This window comes from Hyla sarda, chromosome 2, assembly GCF_029499605.1.
Source record: "Hyla sarda isolate aHylSar1 chromosome 2, aHylSar1.hap1, whole genome shotgun sequence".
Classification (NCBI taxonomy): Eukaryota; Metazoa; Chordata; class Amphibia; order Anura; family Hylidae; genus Hyla; species Hyla sarda.
The window spans coordinates 334,706,435-334,730,297 of NC_079190.1; the positions used below are offsets into that span (position 1 = coordinate 334,706,435).

The window sequence follows — 23,863 nt, forward strand, 5'->3', positions numbered from 1 at the left end:
TGTGTGATGCCATTTTTTTTTTCCATGAAGTGTTGACATTCGTAGTGGTACCATTTTGGAGTACATGGGACATTTTGATCACTTTTTATTTTAGTTTAACAGAGGCGTCATTTTCATAGTTTTTATTTAATATTTGAGCACAGGGAAACATTAGACCCTGTGCCCAATTGAAGGCCTCCTCCTCCCCTTATAGCCTTCCTTTCCATCTCCATAATTTCTGTCTTTACCAATTGTCTGTTGTAATTCTTGCTAATAGCAGTATTTTTGTGATGCCATTTTTTTTTTCCATGAAAAGTTGACATTCGTAGTGGTACCATTTTGGAGTACAGGGGACATTTTGATCACTTTTTATTTTAGTTTAACAGAGGCGGCATTTGCACAGTTTTTATTTAATATTTGAGCACAAGAAAACATAAGACCCTGTGCCCAAATGAAGGCCTCCTCCTCCTCTTATAGCCTTCCTTTCCATCTTCACAATTGTTGTTTTTACCAATTCTCTGTTTTAATTCTTGCTAATAGCAGTACTTGTGTGATGACAATTATTTTTTCCATGAAGAGTTGACGTTCGTAGTGGTACCATTTTTGAGTAAATGGGTCATTTTGATCACTTTTTATTTTAGTTTTACAGAGGCGGCATTTGCACAGTTTTTATTTAATATTTGAGCACAGGCAAACATAAGACCCTGTGCCAAAATGGAGGCCTCCTCCTCCCCTTATAACCTTCCTTTCCATCTCCATAATTGGTGTCTTTGCCAATTCTCTGCTGTAATTCTTGCTAATAGCAGTATATTGAAACCGTGTGGGGTCTTATTTTTTGCAGGATAGGTAGCGGTTTTTAAAAGTACTATTTTTGGGTATATCTGACATTTTGATCACATTTTATGACTTTTTAGTGAGGAGTATTAGCCAAAATCAGTAATTTTGGCAAGATTATTATTATTACTTTTTACGTTGTTCACCGTGCATTATCAATAACATGATCATTTCGTTCTGCAGGTCGGCACAATTATGGTGATACCTCCTTCATGTAATATATTGGATGGTTTATTACTTTTACACTATAAAAAATATTTTTAATTAAAAAAATTGTTAGTGTCTCGCTACTTTTTGAGAGCTGTATTTTTTTTTATTTTAATACCAACAATGTTGTTTGATGGCAAATTTGTTCCATGAAGAGTTGACATTCGTAGTGGTACCATTTTGGAGTACATGGGACATTTTGATCACTTTTTTTTTTTAGTTTAACAGAGGTGGCATTTGCACAGTTTTTATTTAATATTTGAGCACAGGAATACATAAGACCTTGTGCCCAAATTGAGGCCTCCTCCTCCCCTTATAGCCTTCCTTTACATCTCCATAATTGCTGTCTTTACCAATTCTCTGTTGTAATTTTTGCTAATAGCAGAATTTTTGTGGTGACAATTTTATTTCCATGAAGTGTTGACTTTCGTAGTGGTACCATTTTGGAGTACATGGGACATTGTGATCACTTTTTATTTTAGTTTTACAGAGGCGGCATTTGCACAGTTTTTATTTAATATTTGAGCACAGGGAAACATAAGACCCTGTGCCCAAATGGAGGCCTCCTCCTCCCCTTATAACCTTCCGAACATGTAAACTGCTAATAAAAATGATTTTAAAAAAAGCCAGCTATATGATTAAAACATCAAAAAGGTTAAAGTGTTTTGTCTACTTACTCTGTTTTTATTCATGCCTTTTACTGCTGGTGACCTGTTCTTTTATTTTACCCACCAATCAATGGGTTAGTCCAGTGTTTGCTCACTACAGCTAGGACTTTGTCTGCTGGATAATTATACATACATATATATATATATATATATATATATATATATATATATATATACATATATATTTTCTCTGAACATTTAAAGCATATCGACACTTATCTCAACAAAGAACCACCCTAGCACCCTTTGCCTTGTTTTTGGCTGCCAAACTGGTAACACATCATGTCATGAGATCAGTTGTCATGGCAGCCAGGGGCCATCTGAATGCTTCCTTAAGTACTATTAAAGTCTGTCTTTGCAATGGCATAGCACAAAGTGTATTGGGAGCGCTCACTTCTGTGCTAACACTGCCCAGTCCTGTGCGCCATCTGTGATCACCTTACATTGTAGAATCAGGACACAAAGAGAAGCATACAATTCGTGAGGACACTCAGGACTGGAACGGGACTGGTCTTCAATCTTTCTCTAGGATGTTAGTTAAAATGCCCACTATAGCATAACAGTTGCCATACTACTACTGCTTCTAACTAAGTAGACAGTAGACTATACAACTACAAGAACAGGTAAACTGTCCCAAACACACAATAAAATCATGATGAAGGCTATATGATTAAAGCATGAAAAAAGTAAAAGTATTTTGTCTTTTACTCTACTTTTCCCTTTTTATACATGCATTTTTCTGTTGGGTGGGAAAGGGAGATTACCTACCTATACATAGTATAGGGGATAACGTGTCCTTTATTGTGCATTAATGGGGGTCCCAGTGGTCGGAACCTCACCAGTCAGCATGTTACCCCTATCCTATGGATAAAGGATAACACGCTGAGATGGTAAGACCACTTTAAAAGCTGGAAAAGTACTGTGTACTACCTATCACCCAAAGTTTCGAGTCTCCTACAGAGACTATATGTCAAGACACTAGGAAAGCTTGGTGACAGGCAGCTACAGTACTTCTTCAGCTATTGTCACCCAGTTTTCCCAGTCTACTGACATACATACATGTATGTCAGGAGACTGAAAAATCTAGGTGACAGGGAGAAGGTACCTTCCCCATACTAAAACGAGAAAAAAAAAACTATACTTTCCTCCTGCATCCTCAGTCCTCTGCTCTGGTGCAGGAAGAGTGATGTAACTCCACCTGCACCAGGGCAGAGGTCAGACGCCACTCCTGATGCAGACCGCAGCCTGAATCTGTGGCCTACACTGGGAGTGCTCACTGGCTGTGGCTAGCGAGCAGATTAGAGAGTGGGCTGTTTGGACACCTGTCCGAACTGACCACATTTTAATCTGCATGGAAAGTGTGGCGGGCCTACCACACCTCTGTGATACCTGTCAGCGGGCCAAGTATTGGATTAGGTATTGGGGACATTTGCACAAGTACTCGTGCAAATGTCCAGTATCGGTCCTGATAACAATACCAGTATCGGTATTGTGACATCCCATTAAGAGGTATATATGTGTGTGTGTGTATACAGTGACAGTGAAACTGCAAATTTAAATCTGTGTTGATTTGATAAGTTTACACTAAAATCTGCAGCATAAAATTTGCAGATTAAAATTCTGTGTATCAATGATGTGCAGGATATTGTACATGTGACTACATTCTGGGGGGGGGGGGGTGGTTACATGTACAGTATCCTGTAGTTATTTGACTTGCAGGATTTAAAGCTATAGATTTTATGCAACATATTTTAGGATACTATACATGTGAATAAGGGGTATTCCTATCTGTACATTTACATCCAAACCAATCCCAAGACTGAGGCACCCTGGCAACCTTTGGCCTGTTTTTGGCTCCAGAAGTGGCCCGGAAGTCAAATATAGCTGAATGGGCTATTTACACAGTTTACATACAGTAACACCCTTAAGGATTAATGGGAGATAAGCAAACAGTCTCACACCGGATGTTACGCTATTGTGGGTATTGTAAACAGGTGATAATTAATCAATGTAATATAATTAATCCCATGTTACCCATTCACAGATCTGAGGGTTAATTTAAACATTACAACATATAACAGATATCAAAAACACATATGCAGTATTAAAGGAGTTATCCAGGAATAAAAAAACAGAGGTAATTTCTTTTTAAAACTGCTCCCTGTTTGTCTCCAGGTTGGGTGTAGTATTACAAATTGGCTCTATTCACTTCAATGGAACTGAACTACAGAACCACAACGAACCTGGAGACAGACAGGAAGCAGTTTTGAAAAGAAATTACCTCTGTTTTATTATTCCTGGATAACCCCTTTAAATAACTTTTTACTCGAATATACAACTATTCGAACTAACATGCACAAATATAGATAGACAAAAAACATCACAGAAAAGAAGCCAAATCATTTTAGTCATTTAGACCTAATATTCCTAGTGCCCATGTACGAATGATCCAGAATGATCATTCATACAGGGGCACCTTAAATATTAGGTCTTAATGATCTTGCAAAAAAGTGTGCCTCCTCCAAACCACAGGTAATTGCTAAGATCACAGGATCAAGATCTGTCATGTAGTTAAAGGAATATTGTAGTTATAGATCGTGGGGTCCAACCGTTGGGAAACTCTGCGATCTCCTGTACAGGGCAGAGGCAGTCCACAGGAAGCACCGAGATTAGTTATATTACACTGCAATATTCTTTAACCACGAAAGGGCTAGTGATGAGCGGCATTGCCCATATTCGAATTCGCGATATTTCGTGAATTTATATATGAATATTCGTCTCATTTTCGCAAATTTTGCGTATTCGTTATATTCGCATATGCGAATATTCGCATATTCGCGTATTCGAGGAAGAAAACAGTGAGGGGGTGGGCAACTTTACTATTGGTTGCTAGGGATGTTGTTGATAACCTCTGACAAGTGTATTTGCATAATTTCAGTTGCCAAATTTTTCATTAAAGTGAGGATGCAAGTATCGGCGAAAATTTACCACTAACATAAAGTAGAATATGTCATGAAAAAATAACCTCAGAATCACAATGATTAGGAAAAGCATACCAGAGTTATTAATGCTTAAAGTGACAGTGGTCAGATGTGCAAAAAATGCTCTGGTCCTTAAGGTCATTATGGGCTTTTTCCTTAAGGGGTTAATAAGGACACTCCTGCATATAAGCCATAATCACCTCCGCTGTGCCCACCGGCCCATTTATACTTGACATGGGGACAGGGCGGGGACGGGGCGGGGACAGGGCATAACCGTCGACCTCTCAGGACGATGCTATACTCATTAGCACTCACACTGAGTGCTAATGCCGGGGCCCAGTTTAGGAGATCGCGGGGGGTCCCAGCGGTCGGAACCCCCCGATCAAACACTTGTACCCTATTCTGTGGATTGGTGATAAGTTGTTATCGCTGCAGATGTCCTTTAAGGCCAAGGCACCAAGGGCAATCCTGTACGCCCTGCGTCCTTAAGGGGTTAAGGTAAAAAATGTCCGGTCCTGAAGGAATTAATATTTTGGACATTTACCCATTGGGGTGATACCACATACATTAATTTTGTTTACATTATTTAATTTGAAAAATGGAAAAAGGGAGTAGATTCAAACTTTGATTAACACCCGGACCAAAAACCGTGGTAGACTTTGGTTTCGGGTACGGGAAAAAAAACACTAACAAAACTGCACAGGATGCAAAACGGACACAACCTGATGCATCTTTTGGCATACGGTTTTCAATGGAGAGTCAACGCATACGCTTTTCAATACGGTTCCGTACGGTTTTCACATTGAAAACGTATATGGGAACTGTATTGCAAAAACGTGGTGTGAATGCACTGATAGACCGTACATGCTGGGAGTTGTAGTTTTGCAACAGCTGGAGGCACACTGGTTGGAAAATACTGAGTTAGGTAACAGAACCTAACTGAAGGTTTTCCAACCAGTGTGCCCCAGCTGTTGCAAAAGTACAACTCCCAGCATGCACGGTCTGTTAGTACATGCTGGGAGTTGTAGTTTTGCAACAGCTGGAGATAAAAATTTGAGCTGTGGCAAATTTTGCGCCACAGCGCAAACTGCTAGCGGGAAACTCACTGTAAACCTCCGCCTGTGTGAATGTACCCTAAAACACTACACTATACTACACTACACTAACACAAAATAAAGGGTAAAACACTACATATACACCTCCTTACCCTGTCCCCCCCCCCCCAAAAAAAATGAAAAACATATGGTACGGCAGTGTTTCCAAAATGGAGCCTCCAGCTGTTGCAAAACAACAACTCCCAGCATTTCCGGACAGCTACTGACTGTGCAGGCATGCTGGGAGTTTAGCAACAGCTTAAGCCACCCTGTTTGGGAATCACTGGCTTAGAATACCCCTATGTCCACCCATATGCAATCCCTAATATAGTCCTAAAATGGGCATGGGCCTCTCTCACTTGGGAGCCCTATCGTATTTACCCCTTATCATGAAAAGGAAATGTTGGGGGCTACACCAGCCTGTTAGTGTAAAAAAATAAAAATTTTGACACTCACATTCTGGTGTTGCACCCTTCTTTTTATTTTCACAAGCAGTAAAAGGAAGAAAATACCGCCAAAATTTGTAACGCAATTTCTCCTGAGTACGGAAATACCCCATATGTGGGTGTAAAATGCTCTGCGGGCGCACAACAAGGCTCAGGAGTAAAAGCGCACTATGTGCATTTGAGGCCTAAATTGGTGATTTGCACAGGAGTGGCTGATTTTACAGCGGTTCTGACATAAAGGCAAACAAATAAATACCCACATGTGACCCCCATTTTGGAAACTACACCCATCATGGAACGTAACAAGAGGAATAGTGAGAGTTAACACCCCACAGGTGTTTTGACGAATTTCCGTTAAAGTTGGATGGGAAAATAAAAAAATATTTTTTTTTCACTAAAATGCTGGTGTTACCCTAAATTTTTCATTTTCACAAGGGAAAATAAGGAAAAATCCCCCCCAAATTTTTAACCCCATTTCTTAAGAACAGTAAGAACATACCCCATATGTGTATGTAAGGTGCTCTGCTGGCGCACTACAATGCTCAGAAGAGAAGGAGCACATTGGGATTTTAAAGAGAAAATTTGTCCGGAATTGAAGGCCACGTGTGTTTACAAAGCCCCCATAGTGCCAGAACAATAGACCCCCCCATGTGATCCCATTTTGGAAACTACACCCCTCACAGAATGTAATAAGGGGTACAGTGAGCATTTACGCCCCACAGGGGTCTGACAGATTTTTGGAACAGTGGTCCGTGAAAATGAAAAATTAAATTTTTCATTTGCACAGCCCACTGTTCCAAAGATCTGCCAAACACCAGTGGGGTGTAAATACTCACTGCAACCCTTATAAAATTCTGTGAATGGTGTAGTTTCCAAAATGGGGTCACATGTGGGGGGGTCCCCTGTACTGGCACCACGGGGGGGGGGGGGGTCTTTGTAAACGCACATGGCCTCTGACTTCCATTCCAAACAAATTCTCTTTCCAAAAGCTCAATGGCGCTCCTTCTCTTCTGAGCATTGTAGTTCACCAGCAGAGCACTTGACATCCACTCATGGGGTATTTCCATACTCAGAAGAAATGGGGTTACACATTTTGGGGGTCATTTTCTCCTATTACTCCTTGTATAAATGTAAAATTTGGGGAAAAAACTGCATTTTTGTGCAAAAAATAGTTTGTTTTCCATTTACAAATCCAACTTTAACAAAATGTCGTCAAATACCTGTGAGGTGTTATGGCTCCCTGTTCTCCTTGTTACGTTCCTTGAGGGGTTTGGTTTCCAAAAGAGTATGACATGTGGTGTTGTTTTGCTATTCTGACACCATAGGGGCTTCTTAAATGAAACATGCTCCCCAAAAACCATTTCAGCAAAATTTGCTTTCCCAAAGCCGAATGTGACTCCTTCTCTTCTGAGCATTGTAGTTCGCCCACAGAGCATTTTACGTTCTATCATGGGGTATTTCCATACCCAGAAGAGATGGGGTTACAAATTTTGAGGGGCAACCCGACTTTAACGAAAAGTCGTGAAACACCTGTGTGGTGTTAAGGCTCACTGGTCACCTTGTTAAGTGCCTTGAGGGGTGTAGTTTCCAAAATGGTATGCCATGTGGGGGTTTTTCTGCTGTTCTGGCACCATAGGGGCAGGGCCTGACTGGTGAACCGGGATACCGCGAAAATTCCGGGTAGGCCGCTCACCCTGGGGCCAGTAGTGGCCGGCCTGTGCTCAGTCACCGACCTGACCCGTTCTTATAGATTGGAGTCGGACCGCCCATGCACACTAGCATACAAGGGCCTGATACTAGTATCAGGAACGTGTATGCAGCCAGGGCCGCCGTTAGGGGGGCACAGCCAGAACTCCAGTAAGGAGCCCTCGCTGCACCCCCCCTGCAGCTTCCGCAACACAGAAGCAGGGGACCGCTGTATACACAGCAGTCTCCTGCTTCCATGGCCGGCCCAGGATGCATTGAACTATAAGCGCGTCTTACAGACGCGCCTATAGTTCAATGCGACCCTCGGGATCGACTGATTGACAGACCGAAGAGCCATTGGCTCCTCGCCCTGTCAATCACTCTTGTGGGCCGCCCACATTGTGCAGGCGTTGACACGAGGCCCCGGCTTCCGTCCTCTGCGCTTCGGCACATGAATGACGTCATCATCATGTGCCGGATCACAGACTGGTGAAGAAGACACAAGAGAAGAGGACATGGACCGCGCGGGAGCCAGGTAAATGTTTTTTTTCTTCTATTCCTTCCTAAGGGGGCTATTTATAATGACCTAAAGGGGGTTCTGCTGGCTATCACTACCTAAAGGGGGCTGCTGCTGGCTATCACTACCTAAAGGGGGCTACTGCTGGCTATCACTACCTAAAAGGGGATGCTGCTGGCTATCACTACCTAAAGGGGGATGCTGCTGGTTATCACTACCTAGAGGGGGATGCTGCTGGCTATCACTACCTAAAGGGGGAATCTGTTGGCTATCACTACCTAAAGGGGGAATCTGCTGGCTATCACTACCTAAAGGGGGATGCTGCTGGCTATCACTACCTAAAGGGGGATGCTGCTGGCTATCACTACCTAAAGGGGGATGCTGCTGGCTATTACTACCTAAAGGGGGCTGCTGCTAACACCTAAAGGGGAGGATAATACTGTATATGGGGACTGCAACTATATACAGGGGGATCTACATACAGGGAGTAACCCCTACTTATAGGGGGCTGCTACTGCATACAGGGTGTAACTATCTACAGGGGGCAGTTATCTACATGGGGACCTACCTACAGGTGGAACCTCCCTACTCCGGGCACCTGTGTAATGAGGGAAACTATGTGAAGGGACCTGTCTACTTTCTGGAGCGACCTAACTACCTAATGGGTGGGGGATGGACCTACCTACTCTTCCCCAACACACTTATCTAGCCACTCTAATATTAAAGTGTGGAGCCTAAAATATTTGTCTGGCATGTTCTGTGGAGACGAGTTGTGAAAGGAAGAAGTCGTCATGATGTTTTGGGCCGGAAGAAGAAGAAAACTGAAAGTGAATGCCTCCAAACAGAGCAGACGTCACCTGATGTAACTGTAAGTAATCCCTTATATGGTCTGCAGAGCCTGTGTAGAGCTAATATCTACCACTATATGGTCACTGTATGGGGGGAATATTTCCTCCTTGTATACTGGTAATATTGTTCTAATTATACAGGATTTGGTCAGTAACAGTATGATGGTAATATGTATAGTGGTAATATTCCTCCTTTTATACTGGTATTATTGGTAGTATTGGTTTCAGTATACAGGATTTGGTTAGTAACAGTATGATGGTAATATGTATGGTGACAATATTTCCTCCGTCTTTCTCCATTGAACTAAAGGGCTCTTGTTTTTCTTGTCCTGTGGTTTACATTTTTTTATTGATAATTGGGAAAATAGCGGGCAGGCCCTTGGGGGGGGGGAGTCAAGTGGAGGGGCCCATGCCTTAAGCAGTGTAAGGGGTCCCAAAATTTCTGATGGCAGCCCTGCCGGCGGCTGCCACAGTGCTGCAATGCTGTGGGGCTGATATGAAATTATTATCAGGGCTGCTTTTTATCCCCTGTCCGGCCCTGCATAGTGGCTTCCTAAATGTGACATGCCCCCCAAAAACCACTTCAGAAAAACTCACTCTCCAAAATCCCATTGTCGCTCCCTCCCTTCTGAGCCCTCTACTGCGCCTGCTGAACACTTGACATACACATATGAGGTATTTCCTTACTCGAGAGAAATTGGGTTACAAAGGATAGGGGATAAGATGCCTGATCGCGGGAGTCCCGCCGCTGGGGACTCCCGGGATCTTGCACGTGGCACCCTATTTGTAATCAGTCCCCGGAGCGTGTTCGCCGCCCGCCCCGTGATCGACAGTAATGAGACACAGAGCGAACACGCTCCGGGGACTGATTACAAACGGGGTGCCGTATGCAAGATCCCGGGGGTCCCCAGCGGCGGGACTCTCGTGATCAGGCATCTTATCCCCTATCCTTTGGATAGGGGATAAAATGTCTAAGTACCGGAGTACCCCTTTAATAGTTAAAGTGACGGTGGTCAGATGTGCAAAAAAAGCTCTGGTCCTTAAGGCTAAAATAGACTTGGTCCTTAAGGGGTTAAATCGTATATTTCAAATATTTAAAATCTCAGATTTCTGACTTTTTATACATTTTTTTCTATTATCAGCACTTTGCAGAACTAAGTGAATGTACATAGTTTCACATGCGGGGTGATGTGTAAATATGAAAGCTCCCAATATATGACTACACATTGTGTAATCCACTCAGCAGCAATGTATATTTCCTCTTGTGAGGCCTAATTTACTTCAATCCAAATAATTTACCCTCCGTCACAACCATATGAATTCATATATGAGTAAAATACCATTATTATACCGTTCTGTACAGTATGAATGGGGCAAACTGGGGGCCAGGAAAAAATTATGGAGGGCAATTCTAAAACACTATATACAAACACACACACACACATATATATATATATATATATATATATATATATATATATACATTAATCATTTCTTTTTGTCATAAGGCCGTTAAAGGAGAATAAGGCTCTTTACCTGGCGTCACCCAGCTACTTTCAGTAGCAGATGGTCGCCTCTACTAACTGGCGTGGAGCAATTGGATGGAACAATTGGAACAATTTTGGAACAATTTGAAATATATATATATATATATATATATATATATATATATATTTTGTTTTTTAAAGCTTTAAAACTAGTCAATCAGATAAAAACTTTACAGACAGGGTATGCTTGTAATCATTTTGATGTAAATAATCAAGATTTTAGTTTGCCTCCACAATGAGACATAAATACAGGACTTCAAAAGACCAGGATTTTCGGTGCTGACCAAGGAGAAATGAACAAAGCCCAGGTAAAGGAATGGAGGTTTAATAGCAACGTGTTTCACTGCATGCGCGGCTTCATCAGGCCTGATGAAGCCGTTCATGTGGTGAAACGCGTTGCTATTAAACCTCCATTCCTTTACCTGGGCTTTGTTCATTTCTCCGTGGTCAGCGCCGAAAATCCTGGTCTTTTGAAGTCCTGTATTTATTCCACATCTCTCAGGAAGGCCGCAGACTACAGGATTGTGATCCTAAAATCACATGCGATCAGCATTGTTGTGTATGCCACTACACAACTTAGCAGGGTGAGCACGGAAATTTTTCCTTTTCTTTTTCCCCGCCCTCGTGCTGGCTTTACTCCACAGGGCTAAAAACGACAAAAAACAAAGCGCTCCATGGTGTATTGAAAGAGTAACTTGTCAGGCAACTTATGCGCTGAAAGCGGAGGCTCACCTGGAAGTGTTGTGTTCCCACATACACAACAATGGTGAGTGCATGTAGTGTCCGCAGCCTGCCGGCTGAGCAGGAGGTATATGGAGACAGACTTCAGACAGAGGTGCCGGCTTTCAATGGCGCAGGTCACAGAAGAAGCATGGATAGGTAAAAGCAAGGGTAGTTTATTCTCCCAGCATGCTACGCGTTTCACTGCAACAGCAGCTTCATATGGCTCTGTGGAAGCAAAAATTAAATAGATATGGCCTTTTAATAGCCATAGTACGTTTTGCATCCACAGAGCCATATGGGGCTATGTCAGATGCAAGTTTGGGTCATCAGACTGTGGTGGGGGACGGGGGAGTGCTGGGGACCGGCCGCGGTAATTACTTCATCTCTGAAGACCCGGATCCCGGCGGTGAAGACAGCAGCGGCGGCGACAGGTGAGTTGATCTTCAGCCGCGGTTGGGCCCTTTACAGCAATGCACGTCGCCGTAAAGCGACATGCATTGCTGTATTGGGACCCTGTAAACTACAACTCCCAGCATGCTGAGACAGCCATTGGCGTCTGGGCATGCTGGGAGTTGTAGTTTTGCAACATCTGGAGGTCCACAGTTTGGAGACCACTGTGCCCTTCCAGATGTTGCAAAACTACACATCCTCAGCATGCCCTTACTGTCCAGGCATGCTGGGAGTTGTAGTTCTGTAACATCTGGCCCTTCAGATGTTGCAGAACTACAACTCCCAGCATGCCTGGACAGTTTGGGCATACTGGGAGTTGTAGTTTTGCAACATCTGGAAGGGCACAGATTGGGAACCACTGTATTAGTGGTCTGCAAACTGTAGTCCTCCAGATGTTGCAAAACTACAACTCCAAGCATGCTGGGAGTTGTAGTTCGGCAACATCTGGCTCTAAAGATGTTGCCGAACTACTACTTCCAGCATGCCTGAGAATGCTGGGAGTTGTAGCTTTGCAACAACAGGAGGCACACTGGTTGGGAAACATTGTCTGTTTCCTAACTCAGTGTTTCCCAACCCGTGTGCCTCCAGCTGTTGTAAAACTATAATTACCAGCATGCACTGATAGACTGTGCATGCTGGGAGTTGTAGTTTTGCAACAGCTGGAGGTTCCCCCCCCCCTGTGAATGTACAGGATACATTCACATGGGCAGGGGGCTCACAGTGAGTATCAGGCTGCAAGTTTGCAATGCAGCAAATTTTGCGCGGCAGCTCAAACTCGCAGTGGGAAACTTGCTGTAATCCCCCGTCCCTGTGACTGTACCCTTAAAACACTACACTACACTAACACAAAATAAAATAAAAAGTAAAAAACACTACATATACACATACCCCTACACAGCCCCCCTCCTCAATAAAAATGAAAAACGTCTGGTATGCCACTGTTTTCAAAATGGAGCCTCCAGCTGTTGCAAAACAACAACTCCCAGTATTGCCGGACAGCCGTTGACTGTCCAGGCATGCTGGGAGTTTTGCAACAGCTAGAGGCACCCTGTTTGGGAATCACTGGCGTAGAATACCCCTATGCAAATCCCTAATTCAGGCCTCAAATGCACATGGTGCTCTCACTTTGGAGCCCTGTCGTATTTCAAGGCAACAGTTTAGGGTCACATATGGGGTATCGCCATACTCGGGAGAAATAGCCTAACAAATTTTGGGGGGCTTTTTCTCCTTTCACCCCTTATGAAAAGGTGAAGTTGGGGTCTACACCAGCATGTTAGTGTAAAAAAATGACAAGAGGTAAAAGGGAAAAAAAGCCCCCCAAAATTTGTAATGCAATTTCTCCCGACTACGGAGATACCCCATATGTGTGCGCAAAGTGCTCTAGGGGCGCACAACAAGGCCCAGAAGGGAGAGTGCGCCATGTACATTTGAGGTGATTTGCACAGGGGTCACAAAAAAAAAAAAAAAACACATGTGACCCCATTTCGGAAACTACACCCCTCATGGAATGTAATGAGGATGCAGTGAGAATTTACACCCCACAGGTGTCTGACAGATCTTTGGAACAGTGGGCTGTGCAAATAAAAATTTTTGTACATCCCACTGTTCCAAAGATCTGACAGACACCAGTGGGGGGTAAATGCTCACTGTACCCCTTGTTACGTTCCTCAAGGGGTCTAGTTTCCAAAATGGTATGCCATGTGGGGGTTGTTTTGCTGTCCTGGTACCATATGGGCTTCCTAAATGTGACATGCCCCCCCGAGCAAAGTTTGCTCTCAAAAAGCCAAATATGACTCCTTCTCTTCTGAGCATTGTAGTTCGCCCATAGTGCACTTCAGGTCAACTTATGGGGTACCTCCATACTCAGAAGAGATGGGGTTACAAATTTTGGGGGGGATTTTCTGCTATTAACCCTTGCATAAATGTGAAATTTGGGGGGAAACACACATTTTAGGGAAATTTTTGTAAACATTTTTTATATATGCAAAAGTCGTGAAACATCTGTCGGGTATTAAGGCTCACTTTATTCCTTGTTACGTTCCTCAAGGGGTCTAGTTTCCAAAATGGTATGCCATGTGGGTATTTTTTGCTGTCCTGGCACTATAGGGGCTTCCTAAATGCGACATGCCCCGGAGCAAAATTTGCTCTCAAAAAGCCAAATATGACTACTTCTCTTCTGAGCATTGTAGTTCGCCCATAGTGCACTTCAGGTCAACATATGGGGTACCTCCATACTAAGAAGAGATGGGGTTACAAATTTTGGGGAGTATTTTCTGCTATTAACCCTTGCATAAATGTGAAATTTGGGGCGAAGCACACATTTTAGTGAAATTTTTTAAACATTTTTTTACATATGCAAAAGCCGTCGGGTATTAAGGCTCACTTAATTCCTTGTTACGTTCCTCAAGGGGTCTAGTTTCCAAAATGGTATGCCATGTGTTTTTTTTTCCTGTTCTGGCACCATAGGGGCTTCCTAAATGCAACATGCCCCCCAAAAACCATTTCAGAAAAACGTACTCTCCAAAATCCCCTTGTCGCTCCTTCGCTTCTGAGCCCTCTACTGCGCCCGCCGAACACTTTACATAGGCATATGAGGTATGTGCTTACTCGAGAGAAATTGGGCTACAAATATAAGTATAAATTTTCTCCTTTTACCCCTTGTAAAAATTCAAAAATTGGGTCTACAAGAACATGCGAGTGTAAAAAATGAAGATTGTGAATTTTCTCCTTCACTTTGCTGCTATTCCTGTGAAACACCTAAAGGGTTAAAATGCTGACTGAATGTCATTTTGAATACTTTGGGGGCTGCAGTTTTTATAATGGGGTCAATTGGGGGGTATTTCTAATATGAAGACCCTTCAAATCCACTTCAAACCTGAACTGGTCCCTGAAAAATTGTGATTTTGGAAATTTTGTGAAAAATTGGAAAATTGCTGCTGAACTTTGAAGCCCTCTGGTGTCTTCCAAAAGTAAAAACACGTACATTTTATGATGCCAACATAAAGTAGACATATTGTATATGTGGTATAAAAAAATGATTTGGAATATCCATTTTCCTTACAAGCAGAGAGCTTCAAAGTCAGAAAAATGCAAAATTTTTTCATCTAATTTTGGAATTTTTCAATAAGAAACGATGCAAGTATCGACAAAATTTTACCAATGACATAAAGTAGAATATGTCACGAAAAAACAATCTCGGAATCAGAATGATAACTAAAAGCATTCCAGAGTTATTAATGTTTAAAGTGACAGTGGTCAGATGTTCAAAAAACGCTCTGGTCCTAAGGTGTAAAATGGCCTGGTCCTTAAGGGGTTAAAGGGGTACTCCAATGGAAAAATTTTTTTTAAATCAACTGGTGCCAGAAAGTTAAGCAGATTTGTAAATGACTTCTATTAAAAAATCTTAAACCTTCCAGTACTTATCAGCTGCTGTTATGATCCACAGGAAGTTATTTTCTTTTTGAATTTCCTTTCTGTCGGACCACAGTGCTCCCTGCTGGCACCTCTGTCCATTTTAGGAACTGTCCAGTGCAGGAGAGGTTTTCTAAGGGGATTTGCTCCTACTCTAGACAGTTCCTAAAATGGACAGAGATGTCAGCAGAGAGCACTGTGGTCAGGCAGAAAGGAAATTCAAAAAGAAAACAGCTTCCTGTGGATCACAAAGGCAGCTGATAAGTACTGGAAGGATTAAGATTTTTTTTTACAGAAGTCATTTACAAATCAGTCCAACTTTTTGGCACCAGTTGATTTAAAAAAAAAAATGTTTTCCAGTGGAGTACCCCTTTAATGTGCCTTTAAAAATTGTTACTAAGACCACTGCTACCAAGGAAGGTGCAAGTGAATAGGTGACCTGTTGGTGACAAATGGGGCATCTCCAAATTGCTCCCTTATATACCTGGGAGGAGCTAGCTTAGTCAGATAAGTCTGAGGTACAGTCAAGTTAAGACCTGAGAGTTGTCTGGTGTTCCTGAGGGAGATCAAGGCCTAGTCACGCAGCCACGCTTCCACCACCAGTAACCATTACTGGTGAAAGTCAAAGCCTGGTAAGCACAAATACAGGGGAGAAGTCTAGTCAAGATAGTCAAGTGTCATTAACTAAAGTCAACGTGGGTTGCACAACTCAGTCCAAGTCTACTACAAGTCCCTGCGAGCCAACAAGCGTGAGCATTTCCTTGGGCCCGAACTGAGCTGTAAAGACTTTAAGATCTGTCTGCCTCAGTAAAGTGCCGTTGTTCCGTAATATTGCATTGGAGTGATTATTTGCCCCACGCCTGGCCCAGGAACCAGCAGCTATACCTGGGGTATTGTAGAGGATAACCACACCCTGGCATCACAGGTTAATGCCATCTGCCCTAAGGGTTAACAACATCTGCCCTTCCAACACCCTCACCACAAGACCTGGGGTCAGGCTGGGACTTGTGGCTGTGAGGAGGAGATACATTATAAAGGATAGGGGTGAGGAAAGGATACATTACAAAGCAGTCTCCAAACTGTGGACTTCCAACTGGTGTAAAATTACAACCCCTAGCATATCCAGGCATCCCGGGGGTTGTAGTTTTGCAGCAGCTGGAGGCACACTGGTTTTGAAATACTGCTATACAGTATGGGTTGCTGATGCTCTCTTCCGTTATAGCACCCTCCCCCCCATCCTTAATAAAGTAAAATGTCCCCTCTTCCCCCTTCCCAAATGCCCTATGAAATCTGCAGTCATTGCACTCCATTACCCCCAAACAAACCCCCTGCTTGCTTTAAGCCCCATGCGGCCAGAGGGGATGCAATACAACACTTTACGACTGTGCTGCAGGCCAAGGAATCAGGGGGAGAAGCCAGCACCGCACAGACGCTAGAGATCTGGGGAGGAAGAGAAGGATTACAGTGCGGCCCAGGCAAATGAAGAAGCAGGACCAACTTCACACTGACAGAATTTATGCTGTGTGTCCATTTTGCTGTGTGCTCCTGCAGTCCTGGCTTATAGTCCTCCTGGGAATCCTACTGGCACAGATAATATTATAAGTAACTATAATACAGTGGACTTTGCATGCAGCTGTACAATGTTTTAATAGGGGTGCCATTGACTGTATAAGACCTTGTATTTTGCATGACAAATTATAGACCTTGTAGTTGCATGACAAAAGAATAATTCCGGAGTGGATACAGTATATTTTTGTTATCTTTTTCTGGAGGAAATGTGAAAAAACAGCCATCTTGCAGTTTTTTTTCCCCTAATTTTTTTACAAGCAGTAAAATTTACATTTAATCTTTGACTGCTGGAACCCCCAAGGATCATGAGAATGGTGTTCAATATTTCCCTGAATAAATAGAGCAGCAGTGCGCATATATGGCCAGCTCTCCATGCATTCTCTATTGGCCCTACTAATATATTGCAGTGTTTGTCTAACTATCTACATCAGGGGTACTCAACTATTTTTAGTGAGGGTCTGCTTATTTAGGTGAATCTGCCATCTCGTGAAGGTCCGAGCTGAATGCTAAGGCCTGGCTCACCTAGCGGCCACAGTGCCATGAAAGAAATAGGTGCTGCCTGTTGTAGAACATAATTGTTACCCTAATAATAAGTCACAGGGTAATTAGTGTGGAGGAATTAATTCTACTGTTCCCTGTATGACCTGAATACTGCCACACACTGCGCCCCTGCATATAATACTGTTACACACTGTGCCTCGTCATAGAATACTGTTGAACACTGTACTCTTGAATGTAATATTGCTGCACACTGTGCCCTTAAATATATTACTGCTGCACACAGTGCCCCTGGTATAATACTGCCACACACTGTGTAACGGGTATTAAATTGCCACACAATGTGCCCCTGAATATATTACTGCCACGCACTGTGCCCCTAGTGTAATACTGCCATACACTGTGTCCCTGGCATAATACTGTCACACACTGTACCCCTGGTATAGTCCTGCTACACACTGTGCCCCTGAACATATTACTGTCACACACTGTGACCCTGAATATATTACTGCCACGCACTGTGCCCCTAGTGTAATACTGCCAGACACTGTGTCCCTGGCATAATACTGTCACACACTGTACCCTGGTATAGTCCTGCTACACACTGTGCCCCTGAATATATTACTGTCACACACTGTGACCCTGAATATATTACTGCCACGCACTGTGCCCCTAGTGTAATACTGCCATACACTGTGTCCCTGGTATAATACTGTCACACACTGTACTCCTGGTATAGTCCTGCTACACACTGTGCCTCAACATATAATACTGTTACACACTGTACTCTTGAATGTAATATTGCTGCACACTGTGCCCTTAAATATATTACTGCTGCACACAGTGCCCCTGGTATAATACTGCCACACACTGTGAAACGGGTATTAAATTGCCACACACTGTGCCCCTGCATATATTACTGCCATGCACTGTGCCCCTAGTGTAATACTGCCATACACTGTGTCCCTGGCATAATACTGTCACACACTGTACCCCTGGTATAGTCCTGCTACACACTGTGCCCCTGAATATATTACTGTCACACACTGTGACCCTGAATATATTACTGCCACGTACTGTGCCCCTAGTGTAATACTGCCATACACTGTTTCCCTGGTATAATACTGTCACCCACTGTACTCCTGGTATAGTCCTTGTATAGTCCTGCTACACACTGTGCCCCTGAATATATTACTGTCACACACTGTGCCCCTGAATATATTACTGCCACGCACTGTGCCCCTAGTGTAATACTGCCAGACACTGTGTCCCTGGCATAATATTGTCACACACTGTATCCCTGGTATAGTCCTGCTACACACTGTGCCCCTGAATACATTACTGTCACACACTGTGTCCCTGAATGTATATTAGGGCCACAAACTTTGCCCCTGGTGTAATACTGCCATACACTGTGTCCCTGGCATAATACTGTCACACACTGTACCCCTGGTCTAATCCTGCTACACACTGTGCCCCTGAATATATTACTGTCACATACTGTGTCCCTGAATACATATTATGGCCACAAACTTTGCCCCCGGTCTAATACGGACCCACACTGTGTCCCTGAGTATAATACTGCACGTGCTTTTGCCCCAAAAATAAAATTGACAAACACTGTGATTTGTACCTCTTTGTCCCTTAAAACAATGAATAAGATGTTTATGCCCTCTCAATGAATGATGCCACTGTGCCCCCACATGAACTGTAGCACTATGTCCCCACATGAACAGTGCCACTGTGCCCCCACATGAACTGTGCCACTGTGCCCCCACATGATCTTTACCTCTGTACCCCTACATGAACTGTGCCACTATGCCCCAACATGAACTGTGCAATAAATAATTCCCTGTGACTCTCTAGCTGTTTAAAACTACAACTCCCATTATGCACAGACAGAAGATCATGATCGGAGCTGTAGATCTGCAACATTTGGTAGTGTCACAGGTGGGGCAACACAACTATGCACCTGCTATGTCCTCTTCTAGCCAGGCCTGGCCAGGGGAGAATGATGCACCCAGCGGTAATTGCGCCACCTGCATCACAGAAGAAGTGCCAGGTAGGGAAGCAGGAAACATAGTCACATTTAGCAATTCAATTGTATCAATGTCTTAAAGGCCAGCTGGCGGTCTAGATGACTGGTGTTTGGGGTCCGGATAGGGGCCTGTGACTCCATTCGGGACCTATGGGCTATTAAGCAAACTTAAGAGCGCTGCCTATTGCACTTTTAAAATAACAAATAGGATCTGGCCATAGAAATCAATGGTGCTCACGTTTCCTGTTTACAGTATAGGTCAGCATCCTGTTTTCGACAGTGTGCAGATAAATATGACTAACATGTGCATTAACATAGTATGAATCTACCCTAAAGTCCATGTAGCCAAGCTTTTTCCTACATTACAGTCACCCTAGACAAATACATGTGGCCATATTTTTAACCAACCTTGTTGTAAGAACATTACACCCTGTTATCAGGCTGCTTGTACAGGTCTGATTTTATCATGTTATTGCAGCTAGATAGTATGTTACATTTACAAAACACAATGGCTGGCATTTATCAAATGCTTTGTGACCATTTAATACATTTGGTGCTCCTACACATTACCAGCACCCAAAAAAAGGTATAGAAAAATGCTTCACTTACGCCTACAATGATAAATGCCCCCCCCCCCCCCCCCCAATGTTTTAGTGCTGACAGAGTAAAATCCAAGATTGAATTACAGATATGACAGGTAGAATTGTGCTTCAAAACAACAGAAAACAGCAGAATGACAAGAATGTGAGCATGGAATCTAAAATTAAAACACTGCGCATTTGTATTCAATTTTTGCAGTGGTTCTTGTGATGATAGTAAAGTGTATGCCATACTATTACCACAGTAACTATAAAACTTTATGTCTCAACATTTTTGCAAAAGCTTCACCTCTGTTAGCCAGACAGATAGGAATTATAAGCCATTTTGAATTAATGTGTGTTCATAGAACACTAGTGAACCTCCAAGATGGGTAGAGATTTATGGGCATACCCAGATTGAGGGAATTAATCTCTAACTGGTGGGGAGTCTGACCACTGGGACCCCACTAATCCCTAAAAAAAAGCATCTTCAGCTATTTATTAATTTGATATGAATGCACATACTTTCTCGCTTTCACCAAAGCTCATATCTTTATAAATGTAACTACTCCTTAACATTTTGTTAAATTACCTAAGAGCCCCTGCATCAGCTTCTGCTCCCAATTTCTTATAGACAGTCCCTCTCTCCCTTAGTATCCCCTGTCCACTCTTGGAGCCCCTGCTGCCTTCTTCTCCCACAAAACCCCTGCTTCTTTGTATCACCCCACTCCACATACAGGGCCACACACCCAGACTTCTTGGCAGTATTGGGGTCCAATTGCTGATGTCTGCCCTGGCCAGAAGTGACTAACCACAGGAGACGTTGGGCCCCTGACAGAAGTGTAATTCCCTGATGGTGATGCTCACCCTTTCATACAGAACTTGATATAAGCAGATAACAACCAAAGGACTCCCATTTAGTGAAAAATGTTTTTATCATAAGAAATGGAAATTAGAATGGAAATATCTGCTATAACATTAGGAAAAGAGATGATAGAAATGCTTTGTTGGTCTGGACATAAGTTCTAACAAAGAATAGAAAGATTTAATTTTTGCAAAGTGATAAGTTCTTCCAGCTACATGATAAAACCAATGTACATGTCCTATCCCAGAGGCTCAGGATGTCTAGAACTTCAGCTCCAATGAGACTAAGATTATTGGCCCAGATTTACTAAAACTGTCTAATTCTTATATAGTGTAAACTTAAACCAGACAGTCTAAGGAAGACCCAAATATTAATTGACTTAGGCTATATCAAAAATATGGCCAAATTAAGATTTAAGCATTGAAATATTTGTAAAGTCTATGGAATAGTAGTCAGTGCACATATTATATAACAACGACCATAGTTCCAAATTGCGTTAAACTAATGAGCATGTTACATAAGGACAGTTGCCACAATGTTTCTGGATGATAACTATGTTTTTCTAAGCCTGGATAACCCCTTTTAAACTGTGCCAGAAATTTACTCCAGAATTCTGGTGCATTTTTGTCACATGATATCATATCTTAGGTTACACCAACTTTTTCTTAAACCATGCCCCCTTTTGAAAAGTGCCAGAAAAGTGTATAAATGTGGCATTAGTCAATATGGCCCACTTGTAGTAGTCAATCTGGCCTATTACACCTGGAGTCCTGTGATAATGAGAAGTATATAGAAGAAGATGATAGACAATTCTAGTTTACCATGATGTCCTACCTGTACCGTCGATCAGATGGATGTTGTCGGTCCGGAGTGGTCTCTTACACTTCTCTTCCTTGCTGGAAGTTTTCCTCCTTTTACAGGTCATCCAGGCACAGATATTTTGCAGGAATGCCAATAAACCTTTTCTTTCTTGGTATCTTGGCTGTACTGGGCAGCTCCTCGATATTATTTTCACTGTCCTGGTCTTTGCTCACCTTTCTTCCCATTTTCTCCTTTCTCCACTCCTTTTTTGCCTTTATTGTATGAGAATGGCAAAGAAGATAAAGTGACTAGAAAACTACAGCAATGGGCAGTGAGTTCTCACATGTAATGTTGTTATACTCTAGTGAGCGAATGAGAGACTGCTCTTTGCATCTGGCTGAGTAATCTATCTGCTATTATGATGTCACCAGCCCGATTGTCATGTCATCAGCCAAGGCTTCTTTGTTTCATCAACCAATCAGCTGTTAGGTTATTGAGAGGTGCTCCGGCATAGTTTCTTTCCACAGTTATAAAAGTCAGGGGATACACATGTTTAGTGTATACTACACTTTATACATATCTATATTTCTATATATATTCGTTAGATAGCAAAATAAATATTTATGTATTTAAAGAGCTGTATACCACTCATCCAATTTTTCACATGTTCTTCTATATAAAGGTTAAAAAAGAAATGAACTAATTGTGTCTTGGTGCCACATGATTTAAAAAGCATACACACCTGCTTTCTTTTTTTACTACAGCACCACACCTGTCTTTACGGTACATATGTTATTACAAATCCCCTCCATTCACTTCAATGGATCTGAGCTACAATACCACACACAAACTAAAAACTAAAGCGATGTATGTTTCCATCTCCCAAACCAGAGTTTTCTAACCAGTGTGCTTCCAGCTGTTGCAAAACTACAACTTCCAGCATGCTGGGATTTGTAGTTTTGCAACAGCTGGAAGTGCACTGCTTGGAAAACAGTATCCTAGACCAGGGGCGTAGCTAGAAACCACAGGGCCCCGGTGCAAAAATTTGCTAGGGCCCCCCTATCACCTGACAACCCTCTTCCCCAATCCCAGACAACCCCTTACTTGGCCGCTGAAAGATATCAGTGACTACAGCACTGATGAGACACAGTCAGGAGAATACACAACGATATAAGTGACTGACAGGCAGGGCCAGACAGACAAAACATAGGCCCGGCATTTAAGAATAAGCAGCCCATTTTCTACTGGGGATCCAACTGCTGGGACCCCCACCAATCACATTGGTTCCAGTTGCTCTCCAGCTGTTATAAAGCTATAACTCCCATCATGTCTGGAGAGAATAGGCATTATGGGAGTTGTAGTTTTGCAACAGATGGAGAGCCACAGATTAGGGTACTTCATCACCCATCATCACTGCAGAACTAACAAGTGACTACAGCTGATGGGACAGTCAGGAGAAAACACAATATGAAAGACCTGAGTGACGTCTTCTCTGTTGTCTTTTCTTTTCTTCTCCATCTGATCCAGAAACCAGGACTTCTTCCAGCTCCATCTTCTCTGCAGAGTCTGATAACTGGACATCATAGGTTCTCACTTTCTCAGTAGATCCTCATATGAAGACAATAATCATTATTATTCTGCTAAATACTGTACCCCCTGAATATAATACTGCCACACACTGTATCCCTTGAATATAATACTACCATCCACTGTACCTCCTGCATATAATACTGCCACACTGTATCCCCTGAATATAATACTGCCACATACTGTACCCCCTGAATATAATACTGCCATCTACTGTACCCCTTGAATATACTACTGCCACACACTCTACCCCTGAATATAATACTGACACACACTGTGCCCCCTGAATATAAAACTACCATCCACTGTACCTCCTGCATATAATATTGCCACCCACTGTACCCCTGAATATAATACTGCCACACCCTGTACCCCCTGAATATAATACTACCACACACTGTACCCCCTGAATATAATACTGCCATCTACTGTACCCCCTGAATGTAATACTGCCACACATTGTGTCCCCTAAATATAATACTGCCACACACTATACCCCCTGAATATAATACTGCCCCACACTGTACCCCCTGAAT

General features: G+C 42.7%; 1 protein-coding gene across 3 annotated transcripts in view; it reads right to left on the reverse strand.

Moving 5' to 3' along the window:
- The window catches only part of MAPKAPK2 (MAPK activated protein kinase 2), a 767,506-nt gene that overhangs the window by 589,118 nt on the left and 154,525 nt on the right, over positions 1-23,863 (reverse strand). The window contains exons 1-2 of one of the 3 annotated variants that reach the window (XM_056557995.1): positions 23,217-23,344; positions 21,774-22,012 (exon numbers count right to left, since the gene is read on the reverse strand). The gene's annotated coding sequence lies outside the window, so the exon portion shown is untranslated. Of the gene's footprint in view, positions 1-21,773; positions 22,145-23,216; positions 23,345-23,863 lie in introns of those variants that run through there. The other 2 variants (XM_056557994.1, XM_056557991.1) reach the window with 2 other exon arrangements.